Source organism: Vanellus vanellus (assembly GCF_965231255.1).
Source record: "Vanellus vanellus genome assembly, contig: HAP1_SCAFFOLD_1799, whole genome shotgun sequence".
Classification (NCBI taxonomy): domain Eukaryota; kingdom Metazoa; phylum Chordata; class Aves; order Charadriiformes; family Charadriidae; genus Vanellus; species Vanellus vanellus.
Genome location: NW_028128403.1, coordinates 1 through 14,610, shown reverse-complemented (window position 1 = coordinate 14,610; position 14,610 = coordinate 1). Strand labels below are relative to the sequence as shown.

The window sequence follows — 14,610 nt, the reverse complement described above, 5'->3', positions numbered from 1 at the left end:
ACGAAGAGAGTGCCGTTGCCCAAACAGCGTGGCTGTGTGTGTCCACAGAAACATGTAGGTATCTCAACCGTCCAAACGACGGATACTCTGTGATGTCCGTTTGCCATACAGCTCGTGAGTCGAGTCCTCTTGGGTTAACTCCTTGCTGCTGCAGGGGGGGAAGTCGAGCACAGTCTGGACAGGCAGCTACAATGCTTCGAGCTTGTGTTCGTGAGATACCATATTCTCTCCGTAAGCCTCGCGCTGATTGATGGAAAAATTCATGGGCCTTTTTAGCTGCGTCAAAACCCTGCAAAGAGAGTGCTCCGGAAACAGCTTTGTCAATGACAGCATTGCCTTCTACAAATATACCTGGAATATTTGTATGACTTTTCATATGGGTACACCAAACTAGGTGAATTCTAGATGCTAACAAACTAAACAGCTGTATTGTTAATTCTGCTATATAAGGGGTGGTTATTTTCCCTATCTTAGCGTTTTCTATCCTATTTAGTAAACTTACGGCATACTGTGAATCAGATACGACATTAATGTGCTCTGAGCCATGGTAGCTTAATGTCATAACTAAGGCTTTCAGTTCTAATACTTGGACAGAAGGGCCTCTTTCTGCCCATGTTTTGGTTTTCCACTCTCCATGTTCCTTCCAAGCAAACCCATATTTTCCTGAGCGACCGCTTGCATCAGTAAAGATTGTTTTTGCTCCGGGGATAGGCTTTTGGCTAACAACAGGACCTCTTTCTATTACTGAGGTGGTTTTAAATAAAGGATGAGATGGGTAGTGGACAGATAGCTCCACTCCATGGGTAGCGATTGCAAAAGCAACCGAACTTTCGGCCCACGAGTGGATCAGATCAGTCGTCTTCCAGGGTAATATAAAACAGATTGGCTCTGTCCCAAATACTAACCTGACTCTTTCCCTGGCTCGCAATAGTAAGCCTCCAATGTACTCGGGCAATGGCGTGATTGATGCTCCTGGGAGATGAGCAGGGAATACCCATTCTAAAATGGTAATTTTTCCGTTGTCTTGTTGCATAATTATAGCGGATCGGTTCTGTTCTGTTCCATAGACTGCAACCTTTATAGGGGAAGAAGGGTCATAGCGGTATACCTGCTGATTGCCAATTTTTTGTTCAATCTTTAACAATGCTTCAGTAGCTTCTGTAGTTAATTTCCTTGGTTCTGTTGGGTCAGAGGAACCTTGTAACAACTTAAATAAGGGTTCCAGGTCTTCATTGGTAATTCCGCACCATGTGCGGACCCACTGTATGTCTCCCACTAGTTTTTGTAGGTCATTAACTGTTCTAACTTCTGTGTAAAGTCTCAGCTTTCCTGGCCTAATGCGTGTTTCTGTGATAGTCATTCCTAAATATAACCAAGGGCTATTTTTCTGTATCTTCTCATGAGCTATCTGTAGGCCATATTCAGCTAGACATTCCAGTAAATGACTCTCCATATCCTCTGAAATTTCCTGTTCTCTGGCTAACAGGATATCGTCCATATAGTGATATACTATTACGTCACGATACTTGGACTTCCACTTGGTTATGGCTAGATTTACATACCATTGGCATATTGTAGGGCTGTTGCGCATACCTTGTGGAAGTACGGTCCATTCATACCTGAGTGTAGGGCGACAGGTGTTTTTCTGTGGCACACTAAAAGCAAAGCGTTCAGTATCTAAGGGATGCAGGGGAATAGAGAAAAAACAATCTTTCAAGTCTACAATCAGTAAGTGCCAATGTTTTGGTAGTGCGACTGGAGAAGGCAGGCCTGGTTGTAACGCCCCCATAGGTTTTATTATTGCGTTTACCGCTCTGAGGTCATGCAAGAGCCTCCATTTTCCTGATTTCTTTTTTATAACAAAAATAGGGGTATTCCACTCACTGAATGATGGCTTAATATGTCCTAATTTCAATTGTTCCTCGACTAATTGCTGCAGAGGCTCTAATTTGTCTTCAGCCAGCGGCCACTGAGATACCCACACCGGTACATCTGATTCCCATTGCAGTTTTACCGTGGGCAGCCTCTGCCCCTCAATGGCCGCTATCAGAAACCCGAAGTTTGCAACGTAATCCCCCATTGGGACATCACATCACGACCTAAAATCCACAGGGGTGTGTGCATAACATAGGGCTTTACCCAGGCTTGCCTCCTTTCTTGTTTATCTTCAATACAACAAAAAAGGGTACTTTGCATTGTAATTGATGCTCCTCCTATACCACTAACCACGGTAGCAGACGTGGTCAGGGGCCAATGCTCTGGCCATGCTGAAGCAGGGACAATTGTAACATCGGATCCTGTGTCTAACATCATTTTGATTTCTGTCCCTGTCATTGGTTCACCCTCAAGGGTTATTCTCACCTGTCGCTGAGGTCTTTCTACCCCAATTTTGGTGGTAAAGAGGACCAAAGGTCCTGCAGTTTGTCCTGAACTACCAAAGGCGTCCGCCCCTCGAATTGCCTGTTTTGCGACGGGCACTCTCGATTTAAACGGGACAAGCTGTGCTATTCTGCTTCCTTGGGTAATGGTTGCAGGAGGAGCAAATACTTTAACCATTATCTTAATTATTCCCGTATAATCGGCATCAATAAGACCTGGTAACACAAAAATTCCCGCTCTACTCGCTGACGAACGTCCTAAAAGCAAGGCACTTAACCCCATCCCCAATGGTCCTGTTGCCGTGGAGTCTATTAGGGTTACCTCTCCTGTAGTAATAGTTACGGTTCTTGCCACGGCCAAATCGACTCCTGCGCTTCCGGCGGTGGCTGCGGCAAGCTCGTTGAGGCAACCGTGGCGTGTCTCCTGTTTGTCGGGTATTTCTGAGCCGCGCCCGACCCGCGGCTGTTCTGGTTTCCCGGCAACGGAGTACCATCCTTTTTAAACCGCGAGCGACACTCAGCGGCCCGATGGCCGAATTTTTCACAACGATTGCATATTCCCGAGAACACAGAAGAAGAAGACGAATTGTTAGAGGGGCGTATTGGGCAAAAACGTTTCAGATGATCCATTTTCCCACATCGAAAGCACACTCCTGGTCCACGGTCTCTCCTTCCCAACCCCCCTTGGTTTAGTGCAGCGGCTAAGGCGGTGGCATGGATGCTCGCCTTTTGCTTCTCCTCTTCCCAGGGAGCTCGAGAACAAATTTCTACCATTTGTATGAGGGAGGACCCTGGACGCAGCGTAGCGAGCAAACGTTTACAAGTGCCATTCGCATTCTGAGCTGCTATTTCCTTTACCAGCGTTGTTTTTAGCTCAAAATCCATATCAGGGGCCTGATCAATGGCCTCTCTTATTCTATCAACAAAGGCAAGAAATGGTTCATTTTCCCCTTGCTTTATATGTATATATGGGGGGCTGGGCTTCCCCATCTGCGGCAACACGGAAAAAGCTTCAAGGGCGGCAGCCTTACTTTGAGCTAACACCCTCGGGGCTAGTGCTGCTTGCCTTTGGGGATCTCTATACGGGCCAGATCCCATCAGTTGTTGTAGAGTAGCAAATCGTAGCGGGTCCCCATCCGGTAAGTTAACATTATCTAATTGTTTTTCTTCTAATTTTTCTTGCCATTTTGCAAGAAATAATGTAAAGGCGGTCGGTCCTAACAAAGTCTCCATAAGCACTCTGATGTCTGCTGGAACTACTTCCTGATACTTCAGGAAGGCAGTCATTTGTCTCCGCACAACTGAGTTATTTGCTCCATAAGCCATAATATTCTGTTGGAGCTTGGAGACCAACTGCCAATCTAACGGTCTCCACTCAGGGCCATTTGCCGTAGTTATCACGGGGGCAGACACAAAGGGCTCAAGGGTGACCTCCCCGGATAAATTAGCCTGTGTTATAATACCCCTCCAACGTTTACTCATATCAAAATTAGAATCTCTTGGGATATATCCCTTATCTTGTTCCTCCCGGGATATCTTCTCCTCTAACTCTCGTTTCTCTTCCTCAGTCAGGCCGTTTGCTGCTCCAAAAATCCTTTTGAGCTCTTTATGACCTTCTGCTATCGACATTCTGCCTGCTTTAATTGCTCGTTTTATTCCTTCCCGACCCCCGTATACCTGCTGATCTCTTTTATCAATTTGTTTCTCTATATTTTCCAAGCCCCCTTTTATAGCTTCCATTGCCCGCTTATACAGTTCCTCCCTCCTTCCCTCATGTCCTTTTTTGTCCAACTTCCGTATTTCTTGCAAAAGCTTAGTCATGAGATCTTTCTGTTCTCCTAACTGTTCCGCCAAATCCCAGTCATCTTTGGGTAACGGTACTAGTGGTGGTTCTATTGGCACCTCGGGCAACTGAAGTTCCATTGGTGTCGGCTCTTCCGGAGGTGCAGAAGCCCCCTCGGTATTAGGATACGGTGACACGTTTTCGTTAGGGTTCCAGGGCGGAATTAGATCGTCGAACTCGCCCTTTTTGGTTACAGGGGCGGCAATATTGTGAAAGGGTTTCACTGGGGGAACAGGGTCAGAGAGAGGCCCCCAATCTGTAGGATTATCCGCCTCCTCCTTCTCTGCCTGCTCCCTCCCTTTACTCAGTGCGTCTCGTAAAGCAGCTGCAACCTCGGCGTCAGCATGTACTTGTTCTATCATGAGACGCACTTGCCGATAAGTCCGCGCTAACTGCTTACTCCCTTTTTGTCCACTTTGTACACTTTGCCATAATTCCTCACCTATGTGCCTCCACTGGTCTTGATCGAATAACTGTCCAGTGGCTTGTAATAGTCCCCGGCGCCGGCACCAAAACAAGAAGTCTGTAAGCTCCTGCCGGGGTATTTGGTGCCCTGTTTTCTTTGCTACGCTTAACAACCCGTCTATCGTAGCTTTTTCTATCGCTGATACAGCAGATCCCATCCCGAACCAGACCGCAGTCTGCCTGACTCACCGGTCAGCCGTGGCCACGTTTCTCTTCTTTTTTCCTGCCTCTCTCGAGCAGCCGGGATCTCTACCTTCTCTCGTCCGCTTAGCCGTCCTGGTTTCTCTCAGTTGCAGCGCAGCTTCTGTTTCACGTCTTCTGTATCTCGTCTTCTGCGCGTCGGGGTCACCAGAATGTTGCGGCCAGGTGGAGGGGAGCAAACACACCGATACGATGTATGTTAGCGTCAATCTCCGCTAAGCTCCGTTTATTGTTAACACTCGGGTTACATATATAGTCATTCATATCTTGTACACGCGATCACGCATTGTTTGATTGGCTGTCTCGCTTTGTGCATGCGGCGAGCACGCAGGGTTATTTCACCCATGATTGGTTAACATTAGCATATTGTTTAGTCTTGCTCAAGCGTTATTTTTCTTGTGGACACCTGCTCTTGTTTTACTCTTTCTGCCAACTTTCCTGTTATCTAGTCTCAAGGTTAAGGCGTTCTTCACAATTTGCTATACACACGGTCTATTTTCCAAGGACTGGCTCCCACAAAGAGCCACCTTTCCTCTCGCCTAAATTAAGAGCTGCCCAATACCTTCTTTAGGGTCCGGTGTTTCCCTTCTGTTTGTTCATGCTACTTTTATGGGCAAGTTGGAAATAGCCTTTTCTCTTTCCCTGCGTAACTGAATCGTTAGGAGTCCGTGGCGCGAGCGTGGTTAATTTTGGAGCACCTAGGTGCCAGTGGAAACGGAATGAATGAAACGCGATGGAAACTGATGTTTTGCTTGGTTTTTACTCAACCTTTTTTTATCTTTCAGTGTTGATGGCATGTTGTCCTGTGGCTCAACCCACCTTCTGTTGCGTGGAGCCTCCGATCTAGGGTTTTTAAGTCTGAGAAGCTTGTCCTTCCAGAAAAGGACTGGTCGTTGCGCAGATTGAGGGGTAGGCTCGGAGAGCCGCTGAAGTACACGGTCAGTGTAACGGCCAAATGTCACTTAACCGTGCGGTTCCCTTTCACTCCTTTCCCCCCAGCTCCCTCAGGGCTGGGAGTTTTTGGTTTGTTTTGGTTTGGTTTTTTTTTTTTTTTTTTTTGCGGGGGTTGTGGGTTTGTGTGGGGCATGCGCGTGGTTTCCAAAGCAGAGCGCAGTGTTGCCTGGTGGCAGCCTGCAGAGCCCTTTTGCTGCCTGACCTCTCCTTTTGCACTCCACTCTCAGGGCTGTAACTTTCCTTTGGCTGATTTGAGCAGAGCAATGAAGTGACTTGCCTGTGTAAATGTGCTGGTGATACCAGGAAGGGAAGCGCTTGGACCGGTAGTGAAAAACTTGGCTCCGAGTAGGATTTCTGAAGGCAGAACAACAACAGCAGCAGGAAGCGTCCCAAAGGTGATGCCAAGTACTTTTTCCTCCGCTCAGCTGTCGTCTGGGCAAACCTTCAGGGAAGAAGGCAGCTTGAGATTCCTACCTGGCTTTGCGTTCACGGGTTTTTTTCCTCTCTCGGCAGGTTGTCAACGGCCAGCCTTTCTCCGCGGTCACCCTTTCTTCTGCCGTGACGGTACGGGACACACGGAAAGGATCCAGAGTGCTCTGCCAGGACCAGGTACGTCTCCCATATGCGTCTGCGTTTTTCCTAAGGTCCTTGTCGTGGGGGCTTTGAAGTGGAAGCAAAGGATGTGCTGACTCTCCTCCCGTAGTTTTTCGATGAAATATTTGAACGCGAATACTAAAAATAAGGTGTGTTCCGGAGCACGTTGCGCCCATGCAAAGCTTGCTTCGCTCCGCTTATTTTCTCCGCCCGAAAGCATCATCTCTTTCTGTGTGCTTACCGTTAACTGGCACTGTGAGAAAAATGTTGCACTAAAAGAGGCAAGAAAGGGTTCGCAAGGGTTCAGATGTTCCGAAGAAAGAGACTTTGTTTTCGTGGTAAAAGCTTTATGCTTTTTCAGTCCACAGGTTTTTAAAATAGCTTCCAGTAGTCCTGGATAACCTTACTGAGATACTAGCCTCTGTACGCAAAGCAGTCGAGGTCAGAGAAGAGACAGGGACAAAGTGGGACGAAGCAGGGTGGCTTCTGCGTGTTTTCCGGGCTTTGCCAGGAAGCACTGGCAGCCTTGTAAGTGGTGACAGCGGGTCCCGATGTGTTTTTGGTGAGCTACTGCTTCCCTAATGGCCTTATTTGGCAACGAGACTTTGCACTCTTTCTCTTTCTCTTTTTTTTTTTTTTCCCGTTTGTTTGGGGTTGGTTTTGGTTTTTTGTTTGTTTGTTTGTTTGTTTGTTTTAAGAAAACCAAAGTCCACAGCCCGTCTTCTGAATTTGTTGGGTTCTCAGTCGTACCAGGCGAGGTATCATAAACACGCGTTCCTCTGCGCACTCAGCACAGCCGAAAGCATCAGTTCATCTGCCGGTCCTTTTTGGTGGCCTTATGGATTGCGGGAGCGGGGATTTGATCCCCTCCCCTCCCCTCCCCCCCCCCCCCCCCCCCTTCCCCGGTAAAAGCCTATGGGGGCTTTTTCATCTTGCTGATTTTTCTATCCTAAATTAAACTTTAAAAATGGTTAAAATTGTAGAATTTACAAACATCCTTGCGTTGTTTAAACTGCAGCTGCCAAATGGCTGTAGCATACAATGTATTCGGTGTACTTTGGCAATGAGGTATTTGTTCTAAAGCTTTAAAAACAGGGCCGTTTTTTAAAAAAGTTACATTTAAACGTTTAAGAAAGGAAATGTTTAAAACCAAATGTTTAAACAAAGGATACGTTTCAAAAGGGACAGTTGAATGTTAGCGGTTTTTTATTGCCAATCTTCAGAGGGAGCGCTCTGGAGTTCTTGGTTTCTGTCTGGCTGTCAGCAGCGCGTTTGCCCGGCGGTTCAGCAGCATCTCTCCTGGGCAGGGCAGCCGGCCAGACGTCCCCGCTAATCGTGCGGCACCCAACTCCCCCCTCCCCCGAGTCAAATTATAGCTGTGTATTTTGGAGATGGATGGTTTAATGGTATGGATTGACAGCTGGGCAAGTTCATTTAGTGCCAAAGGAAAGTCAAATACTTTTATACTATAAGTATTCTTATTGCAGAGAGAGAGAGAGCGAGAGATCTCTAAGCATACGTGCACCTCTTCAGCGTAGAGTGAAGGACTGAGCTTTGTTCGTTCTTGTTCATTGCACTCTTTGGAGTTTTACCCTTCCCTTTCGGCTGTACTGACCCAGCAAGGTGTGCAGCAGCAGCAGCAGCAGTGGCATGAGGGCTGTAGCTGTTTGAGGGGGTCCGTCGCGTCGATTCTGGTCACGGCCCAGCCCTGTGCGGCAGCCTGGCAGGGGGAGGTCCCCGCGGCAGCGCCGTGAGGAAGGCAGGAGGGGTTTCCCAGAGCCAGCCCGAGGGTTTACTGCCGTGCTCAGAATGGCAGCAGGCGGCACTTAGTCTTAATACTGACCGGAAGAGTTCCAGTCGCTCTGGCTTTGAAAGGCCACGCTGTATTTGGCGCTGAGCTGTTTCCCTACAGGAGTCCTCCTGTCGCTGCGCTGCCGCCCCGTGCCTCGGTGTGAGGGAATTCCTCTGCTTTCTTCTGTGCTCTTTGTTAATCTGCTGAAATATAATTGGGGCTTTTGGTGTTTCAGGTGTCTCGCCGTACGGGTCTGGCGATGCTCAGTAGACCTGCCCCTGCCCAGGTGTTGTGTTAAAGGGCAAAGTAATTTGGCAGACAAGAAAGCCCTTTGCGTTCCAGGCTGTCTCAGAGGGGCTGGGGGCGGCGAGGCTTAGGTTCTGAGCGATGCCCGATTTGGCATTAAAAGTCCGGTGGCGTTCAATATGTACTATTGAACTATCGCGATTACGGAGGCACTAATAGCACCACACGCAATCGGATCAAGCGGCGTCCCGTGAACCAGCACGGCCACACGTAAGGATTTGGGTGGCGTTCACTAGGAACTCTCACGGCTAGATTGGTGAAAAGTGTCGTTTATTGAAGCGACAGAGGCACAAGTTCTTTTGGAGTGCCGGTGATAGTGACCGTCTGCAAAGCCCGTGCGAATACTAAAGATGTTAGTGATACAGCCTGGCTACAAATGCGCTAAGTTCTAAAACAACTCTATAGAGATTTCTAAGTTTCCCGGGGAAGCACTTGGCATAGCCGAGCGTTCGAATCTTCCCCACGAGCGTCCTTGTGGGGGGCGAGGAGAGGCTCAGCCCGTCGACGGACGCCAGCAGTCACAGGTGGTCGGCCATGGCATTTCCCTGCCCGCGTTGGTATCTTCCCTGACATCCCTCCTCTCTGACGCTATTTTCATACCTCTCTTTTTTTTTTTTTTTTAACCTTTCAGGTGGAGCCTGATGGACTCTAGTCATACCTACTTGTGTTACGATTGGTGTAAAATTCTCTCGCTTGGCTTTTAAAGGTATAGACTACGAAAAATTCAGAGCGAGGACTCCGTGAGGAGCGGTCGCACCTCGGAGGCGGGTAGCTTTTGGGATGGAGGTGTGTTTTGGTATTATAATGACATTATAATGAGCAAATTTCACCCAAAGGATAGCATTTTGTCCAAAATGACCGATGGTTGGCTCAGGGTAACAATTGGGCAGCTTATCAGTTCCATAAGGCCTTCAGGGGTTCCATTTGACTCTCAAGTTCCCATTTGATCGCAGAGTTTGGCCGCGGCATCTCCACTACGCTCCATCCGCCGCGCTGTTTTTCCTTAGAGTTGGCGCACCGGACTCCCCCAATGTCGTCAACATCTAAGGTTGCCTCGGGGACCTTTGTGAAACGCATCCTTTGCACACCAGCTGCACTCTGCCCTGGAGAGTTTCCTCCACGCTGCACTTTTCTTCAAAACGGGGCATTACCTTAATTTCTAAGTCACCTCCAGTAATGATCCCACACCAGGTTTGCCTGCCGGTGGCTGAGCGGCCCGAGGGGACGGGGCCAGCCCTGGGTCCGCTGGCTTTGTGCCTTTTTTGGGGGGGGGAATAAAAAGGGGGTGGGTGTGTGTGGGTGATGATGTCATTTGGGGCAGCCCAGGGGCCCTGAGGGAGCGCGGGCAGTGATGTTGCAGAGGAGCAGGTGAGTGGGGGATGGGGGGGTCACACGGGGGTCGCCTGAAAAGAGGCGGATCACAGCCCCCCAATGTCTGAAAATTCGGGGGGGGGGGGGGGGGGGATTAGCAAACTTTAAAACCTGTAAATATGGGCGTGAGGCATTGAAATAAAGAAAAATCTCACATTTTAGTCTCTTAATAAATGAATATTCATTGCTTTACATAGGAGGAGTTTGGAATAAACCCCTAGATCTACTCTGGATTTTAGACTATAAAGGATTTTAGACTATAAAAAGGTGTGTCCCAGAGCCCATTTTTGGCTCTGTCGTTCTCTGTCTGCCGAGCTGCCCGCCCTTTTCTTTACCTGCTCTGTCTCTCCCCTTCAACTCCTCGAGGTTTTCCGGTATTCCTCAGGCTTATATTGACCCTAAATATATCTATGTCTGTGTGTAAATGGATACCTAGGGGACATGTCTATTCTCGGTAAGGTTTTTGAAATGCAAGGAAAGCCTATTTACGGAAAGCCCTTAAAACCCCGCCACACCGCCCTGCACCCTTCCCCATTTTTATTTTTTTTTTTTTAAGATGTAAAAGCGCTTTTAAAAACTACCCCTTCCCCTTCTCCCCCTTCCCCTTCTCCCCCTTTTCCCATCCCAATTTGGGGCCGCTTTCCCCTGCCGGGCTGTGCACGCAAAGCGGGAGTTGCCACCACAGCACAAAAGTACCCCAAAGCCCTACTTCTGGGTCTGCAGGGGGGGGGGGAACCCCAATTTTCTGTTTTGGGAAAAAAAAAAAAAAAAAAAAAAAAAGAAGAAAAACTTTCCCAACTTGGGTCTCCCGGGCAAGCCCCATCCACCTGGCTTGGCGCAGCTGGAAAGCAAAAAACCCCTTTTCCACGCTCAGAAGCAAAAATCACCAATGGTTGCGTGGTGGATAAGCGTTAAAAAGCCCCAAAGCTGAGCATTGTGGAAAAGTGAAGAAACGCCCACCCCGACGTGAGGAAAAGGTGGGTGCAGCGGCGGCAGTTTGGTGGCTCCAGCGTGGGCGAGTTGCGGAGAGTGGGGCGCCCCCCGTGAGTCCCCCGCTGTGGGTTCCCCCGGCCGGCTCCCCTGGGGGCGGTCCGTCCCCGTTCCCCCCCCCCTCCCGCGCAGGGGGGTTGTAGCCCTCCTCGGCCACGCCCCCTCCCCGCCCCCGGTTGCCATAGGCCCCGCCTCGCCGGGCTGCCCCACCTGCCACCCCTCCTCGGCCCCGCCTCCCACGCTTGGCTGACCTCTGCCGGAGCCCCGCCTCCCGCCCCGGCCCCGCCTCGCTGGCCCCGCCCAGCCCTGCTCGGCCCCAGGCTCCCCCGCCCCTGCAGCGGGGATGCGCGCATGCGCAGTACGGCGCGCGTCTGCGCTCGCTTCTGCCACCAGGCGACCAAAAGCCGGTCCTGCACCCGGGGAGCCGCTCATGCGCAGTACAGCGCGATGGTGCGAGGGGCGCGCGTGCGCAGGACAGCGAACTGCCGCGCGCTCGCTGCCGCCACCGTGCGACCGAACGCCGGTACTGCGGCCGGGGATCGGCGCATGCGCGCTACGGCGCGATGGTCTGCGCTCGCCTCTGCCGCCTGGCGGCCGCAAGTCGGTACTGCAGCCGGGCGGCCGCGCCCGCGCAGTACAGCGCTCTCGTGGGTCCTGCCTCCTTCCCGGCCTCTGCCGCGCCTCCCGCCCTCCTCGGCCCCGCCTCCCCGCTCGTCCCGGCCCCGCCTCGCCACTAGCCCTCGGCCCCGGCTGCCTGCCGTCTTCCCCCCCGCCTCCCCGTCTCGGCCCCTCTTCCCCGCCCGCCTCGGCCCCGCCCTGCAGCGCCGGTCCCGCACGGGCCGTTGCCGGGCGCCGCCCCCGGCGGCGGGGGAGGGCCAGGACCACCGGGGAGACGAGCGGGCTCCTTCGGCGCGTGCGGGGGTGTCTCCCGCCCGCCGGCCGCCCGGCGCTGGCGGGGCGGGGGCTTCAAGCCGCCGCCTGCGGCAGGCTGCCGCTCCGCTGGAGCCGAGCCGGCTCCGGGTAGCCCCCGGGCGTTACCCGAGAGCTGACGGAAGGCAAGAGGGGAAGAAGGCGCGACGGTTTTATTTTGTGCCGTCGCACACAAACCGATCCGGTTTTGAAGAAGAAAAAGCCGCGGGTTTGGTAAATCCGCCCCCCACTCCGCGCCGCGCAGGCGCGGCCGCACCTGCCCGTCGCCCCGGCAACGGCCCCGCGCCGCCGCCGCCGCCGCGTCACCATGGCAACCGCTCCCGGGCTGATGGGCGGGAGTGCGGGCCAATCACAGCGCGGGAGCCACGCTCCGATTGGCCGAATTGCCTCGCCGAGGTGGGGCGCGGCGGGGACTGACGGCAACGCCGAGCCAATGGAGCGGGGCCTCCCAAAGAGGGGTGCGGGCGACGGCCAATGGGCGCGCGGCGAGGGCGGGCCGGGACGCTCCGGAAGCCGAGGGGGCCGGGGGAAAATGGCGCCCAGTTCGAAAGCGGAGCGGAGCGGAGCGGCGCGGGGGAAAGCGCAGCCCGGCGTGCGGGTCCAGTGCCGGCCCGGCCCGGCCCGCGGGCTCGCCGCGAGGCAGCCGTGAGACAGCCGTTGAGGCAGCTGGAGCGCGTCAAGGTGAGCGGGGGGCGGTGGGCAACGATGCGGGGGGCGGGGGGCCGAGGGAACATGGCGGGGGGGCTGTAGAGGGCCCTGAGGGGTGACCGGGGGGGGAAGGGGCGCTGAACGGGGGGCTTGAGGGGGGGCACTGTAGGCTCGGAGCGGGGCTGGCTGGGCCCGGCTCCCCGCGGGGTGCCTTGGGCCTGGGGAGTTTGGGGTGCGGGGCTGGCGGTGCCGGAGAAATAAAGGCCGAAAGGGCGATAGTGAAGCGGCGCCCGGGCCGTGCCGGCGCTTCCCCGCAGCGCGGTGGGGTCGGGCCCTCCGCACTTGCCCAGCGCTCCCCAAAAGTGTCTGTGGGCCCTGGGGGTGGCGGGCTGTGGGGTGGCTGCGCTCGGGCTGGCCCTCAGCGTGGCCCGCGGGGACTGCCGAGGGGGTGAGGAAGCAGAGGGGGTGAGCCGCTTCGGGGCCCGAAACAGAGAGCAGGTCTTCTGCCCCGAGGGCTGGAAAGCAGGTTCCCGGGGCTGGTTTTGGGGTGCAGAAAGAGGCGGAGTTGTGTGGCTTTGGGCTGAGGAGCAGGGGTGCGGTCCTGCGTTTTTGGGGCTTGAGAAGGGCCCAGCAGCTGAGGTTATGAGCTCAGAAAGGGGCACTAAACGAGCGGGTTTGGGGGTTAAGAGCAGACTCCAGCCTGGCTGGTTTTGCAGGGGCCGGGGGGGGGGGAGGCAGAGAGGAGTTGGGAGGCGTTGGGTGCTGCGGGGAAAAGCAGGGGGTGGGCAAGGTGCGTGGACCCTCCCCGCAGGTGGGGGTCTGGTGCCATGGGACCCCCGAGTTCAGGAGGCTGGCACGCAGCTGACTGAACTCCATGTCTCTCGGGGGGAAAGGCGCTTTTCAGACCTGGCACGCCTCTCCTCTTTGAATCTAGCTCTTCTTTGGACATTGCTGAGCATAGATATTAAGCGATTAATCATAGCAACTTATTGATATTTATACTGTGTAAAGCCATGGTGTTTAACCCTAACACTCAAGTCAGGACGCTGATTGGTTGACGACCCCGTCAACAGCCCAGGCTATTGCAAGTAGGTGGAGCTGGGAAGAAGGAGTTGAAATCAGCTGGAGCTTCAGTGCAGAGCCGGGGCTTCAATTAGCCAGAGCTTGGCAAGCAGGAGCTGGAGGGAGATGGGGTGTCCTCTGTCCGGAGCACGCATTAGCCAGAGGCAAGACTCCCGGCAGCGGTAACGAGCAGGAGCTGCAATTAGCCAGAGCGTGTGTTGGCTGGAGCAGCCGCCGGCCAAACTGCACTTCCCGCAGGGCTGAAGAGCGGCCGGGTGCAGGCTGGGCTGTCCCAAGCGAGGAGCTGCGAGCAGAGGGGAGGCGAGCGGTGCTTCTGCCGGCGGGGAGCCCGGCCTCTTGCCGGGGGGGTTAAATCCCCGCCAAGCACCTGTCTGGGCCCCGCTCCCGAGGGCAGAGGTGGGGTGGGGGTCCCCCGGCTTGTGCCCGTTGTCTGGCTGCGACAAAGAGGGTCATTTCTCGCCTCCTCTTTTCCCAGCGTCCCCTTGTGCGTCCCGGGAAGAAAATCCTGCGGGATTGATTCCGCCAGCTGCTCAGGTAATGGCAGGCGTGGGGCTGGGGGAGCGGGGAGACACGTTTGCGAGTTCAGGGGCGCTCCGGGTACTCCACGTCAAACGGGCAGAAAGGGCAAATTTGCTGCCAGCGCAGAAAAGCGGATGCAGGACTGCAGTGAACAGAGAGCGCCTCCCTTCCCGGACTGGTGCCTGGGTAGTTAGGAATGTCTTCCTTTGAGGTGAAAGAGCCACCTTTCCTCTCGCCTAAATTAAGAGCTGCCCAATACCTTCTTTAGGGTCCGGTGTTTCCCTTCTGTTTGTTCATGCTACTTTTATGGGCAAGTTGGAAATAGCCTTTTCTCTTTCCCTGCGTAACTGAATCGTTAGGAGTCCGTGGCGCGAGCGTGGTTAATTTTGGAGCACCTAGGTGCCAGTGGAAACGGAATGAATGAAACGCGATGGAAACTGATGTTTTGCTTGGTTTTTACTCAACCTTTTTTTATCTTTCAGTGTTGATGGCATGTTGTCCTGTGGCTCAACCCACCTTCTGTTGCGTGGAGCCTC

The 14,610-nt window shown here is 53.5% G+C and overlaps 1 long non-coding RNA gene across 1 annotated transcript; it reads right to left on the bottom strand.

Moving 5' to 3' along the window:
- Positions 1–1,547: 1,547 nt before the first annotated feature.
- On the bottom strand, positions 1,548–6,241 carry LOC309684489. The gene is made up of 3 exons (XR_014270296.1): positions 5,707–6,241; positions 4,876–5,018; positions 1,548–1,677 (listed from the first exon to the last, which is right to left on the bottom strand). It is a non-coding gene; the product is annotated as an uncharacterized lncRNA (long non-coding RNA).
- Positions 6,242–14,610: the final 8,369 nt, after the last annotated feature.